Raw genomic sequence first — 4259 nt, forward strand, 5'->3', positions numbered from 1 at the left:
CACGTGCTACGATTTTGTAATAACAAAGGAGTATCGAGCCTTGTATAATAAATCAATGTACGATCATCACAATGAAAGTAGTGAAGATGAGGAGATGTAAATGTAATAACAAACGAATGCAATTGAAAAAAATGATATATTAAATAAATATTAAACTTTTTATGAAATAATAACTTTTTATATCAAATAATGTATTTATATTAAATAATAACTTTTTATATTCAATAATGTATTTATATTAAATAATAACTTTTTATATTCAATAATGTATGCGAAACAAAAGAATAAAAGATATGTATGCTAAAAAGAAGGTCGTTATAGATTTGTGGTTGAGGGATTTTTTGAACGCGCAGGGATAAAATTTCGGGATATTCCATTTTTAAATGTGGCAACACTGGGCGAAGCGTTTGAAGCGTCTAGTGCACAGAACATATACTAAGAGAAGCGCAAGTACCGTGTTAAACGATGGCGACAAGAATGATCACCACGCTCCTAGTGGCCTGGCCAACGTACTACGTAGTACTACACATGCATATATATGTGTGTTTACGTTTTCTGTTAGCTATTTTATATCTGGTATTTCTTGAATAGATTTACATTGTTCAATATTATGTTTATATCATGATATAAAATTGTGATAAAATAACATAATATTGAAAAATATTATTTATATATATAATCCTAAAAGTAGAAAAGAAAAAAGAATATAATATACATACAAATAAGCAAAGGGTAGGAACGTAGAAAATACAACACAGAGTAATTAATATGAATAAGTATAACTTTTTATTTTAATTTTTTGTTTATTTTAACATTTTTTGTTTTTTTTAATTAATTAATATGAATAAATACAACACAGAGTAATTAATATGAATAAGTATAAACTTTTTATTTTAATTTTTTGTTTATTTTAACTGTTCAACAAAGAGCTCGATACTTTTGACTTAACGTAGTGTAGATTGACCGCAATTAATCTTGGGCATCTTCTGGGTCTTCTTGACGAACAGTCTAATGTAGAGAACCTCTAGTAGAGAGAATCGCCAACTTGGTCACGTGACCAATTACGTGATTGGCTGGAGGAAATGAGCAGATTTGTGTATCTCGATACCAATGCATTACGTCAGAACATATGGCGGCCCCATCATTCGCGATGAAATATTTATGTCTCGATTAAATAGTCCGGGGTCCGGGAACGCCGTCGAAAGATTAATACTTTAATTAATTGTACGATTGAAGCAGCACTCGATGTCACCGATAACTCGAAGTAAAATATGTCCACTCAGCTAAGCGGTTACGTTCAACGTTCAACTTCGCTAAAAACCTGTTGCGCAGGCGCGCGCACTCCCGAAATTGCCTGGCCCGGCCGCCATGTTGTCTCCCATTGCCCGATCTTAGTTTCACCCCCATGTGTATATGTGTACACGTACGTGTACACAGTCGCAAGTAGCTGCGTTCGGCAATGCAAATCTGAGGCGTCGGAGTGCTCTTTTTCTATAGTGCACGTGACATATGCTATAATATAAGAGCACTCCGACGCCTCAGATTTGCTATTACCGAACGTAGCTAAGTATACTGCACACATATAAATATTCAATATGGCGATGAAATGTTGCAAGTTATTCCGTTCGGCGGACGCGGCAGTACACGGAACATTTTTCGTGACCACCTTCAGTCTACACAGTTAAGGCCGGTATTTGTAGTCAGTTCTTATATTCAAGACCGTCTTAAGTTCAGTCTTGAGAAGTTACGAACCAATCAGAGGGCCGCTTTAGCATCTTAAGACATTACTTAAGACATTCTTGAAATAAGAACCGACTATGGCTGTTTTCCAGCTAGGACACAGAAACGTTACACTGTGCTCCACTGTGTAAAGACTTGTTGGAACGATAGAGCTCTAATTGGTAACACTGGCATACTCTACACGTTCGTACTTACAAGGGAAGTTATTGAAGTGTTAATCGCGAATATACACAAGTATTGTATGGTTCGAAGGGACTTGTCAAATATAAGTTACCCCTAGAGTATTTCGCTTGAATGGGCTATATAGATGGCGCTACGCGAAAATTAAATTAAATTACATTAAATTAAATTTTAACACTTTTTCTACCATAATCGTCATTCTGACTTGTCACCAATACATTTTAATCTGTCAATGACGTCTAGGAAGATTATAGGACCACTGATTACAAATAAGGTTCTAGATTTAAGTAATTCAAAATGTCGGATCCAAATGGCGAACGACTTTTTGAAAAATTAGTTTTATTTATTTGGATCTTCTTACTTTCCTTTAGCGTTACCCGGGGCCAACGACGTGGACGTAGAAAGTTATGTGGCCCCTTTTTTGTTTTTGTTGTTTTTGTTTTTTTTTGTTTTGTTTTTGTTTTTTTTGTTTTTTTGTTTTTGTATAATAATAATAATAAAACAACAAAAACGACAAAAACAAAAAAAAACAAAACAAAAAAACAACAAAAATAAAAAAAAACAAAAAAGGGGCCACATAACTTTCTACGTCCACGTCGTTGGCCCCGGGTAACGCTAAAGGAAAGTAAGAAGATCCAAATAAATAAAACTAATTTTTCAAAAAGTCGTTCGCCATTTGGATCCGACATTTTGAATTACTTAAATCTAGAACCTTATTTGTAATCAGTGGTCCTATAATCTTCCTAGACGTCATTGACAGATTAAAATGTATTGGTGACAAGTCAGAATGACGATTATGGTAGAAAAAGTGTTAAAATTTAATTTAATGTAATTTAATTTAATTTGCGCGTAGCGCCATCTATATAGCCCATTCAAGCGAAATACTCTAGGGGTAACTTATATTTGACAAGTCCCTTCGAACCATACAATACTTGTGTATATTCGCGATTAACACTTCAATAACTTCCCTTGGGTGTTTTCCAACAACGTACACAGATGACACAGTGTAACACTGTGTCTTACACAAAGTGTTCCAACTGTGACACAGTGTTACACTGTTCGATACTGTAAAAAGCTAAGTACGAACGTGTAGAGTATGCCAGTGTTACCAATTAGAGCTCTATCGTTCCAACAAGTCTTTACACAGTGGAGCACAGTGTAACGTTTCTGTGTCCTAGCTGGAAAACAGCCCTTGTTAGCTTTTTACAGTGTCGAGCAGTGTAAAGCGGGGAGCACAAACTTTTGCATAACGCATAATACATATACATAAAGAATTTTATTGGTCCATTGACTCATGCATAAGAAAATGAGCCAATGAAATTCCTTATGCACATGCTTTATGCATTATGCAAAAGTCTGTGCTCCCCGCTTAACACTGTGTCACAGTTGGAACACTTTGTGTAAGACACAGTGTTACACTGTGTCATCTGTGTACGTTGTTGGAAAACACCCTATGAATACCGGCCTAAAGGTCGGTATTCATAGTCAGTTCTTATATTCAAGACCGTCTTAAGTTCAGTCTTAAGATGTCACGAACCAATCAAATGGCTGCATTCGCGTCTTAAGACATTACTTAAGACAGTCTTCAAATAAGAACTGACTATGAATACCGGCCTAAGTCTCCTTAAGGTTGGATTATACTGGCCGTAATCTGTTAACTTATGCTGTAATCTGTAAAAATTGACCAATTATAATCGATTATTCCCCTCTCATTCGACTGTGATTGGTCAATTTTTACAGATTACGGCATAAGTTAACAATTTACGGCCAGTATAAATCAACCTTTACTCTTACTTCATGGCCGAAAGGTAACCGAGCGCATGCGCACGAGGTCAGAGAGCATGAAGAAGGCATACTCGTAGCACTACATGTCATTCGCTCGCGAGCTCTCGAACAGTGTGGACCGTTCCTGCGCTTCCTCGACTGTCTCCCGCATATATGTAATACTACTATATGGCTAGCGCCTATAAGAAGGAGTGAGAGGAAGCGGTCCCACAACTACGGTGCGGGAATATATATTTCTCTCTCTTTCTAAGATTACTTTGAGTGTTATGCGCATGCGTTGGATTGATCGCATCCGCCAATAGGAAAATAAAATATACTTCAGTACCATGGTAGAAATACAAGGGTATTCTCATCCCGTGGACGAATTTAGAACTCTACTGCGCATCAGCTTGATGACGTCACATTCGTGTTAACTCAGTACTTTTCGGAGCGCTTCGATTCGATAAAAGCTATGGCTGCCTTCTGCTACATGCGTGTAATGTCACTTTGTATTAAAAATTTCCTTTAATATTTTTTAATATAAATACTCTCTCTCTGTATATATATATATATAT

The sequence above is a fragment of the Cyphomyrmex costatus genome, unplaced genomic scaffold, assembly GCF_001594065.2.
Source record: "Cyphomyrmex costatus isolate MS0001 unplaced genomic scaffold, Ccosl1.0 scaffold229, whole genome shotgun sequence".
Classification (NCBI taxonomy): domain Eukaryota; kingdom Metazoa; phylum Arthropoda; class Insecta; order Hymenoptera; family Formicidae; genus Cyphomyrmex; species Cyphomyrmex costatus.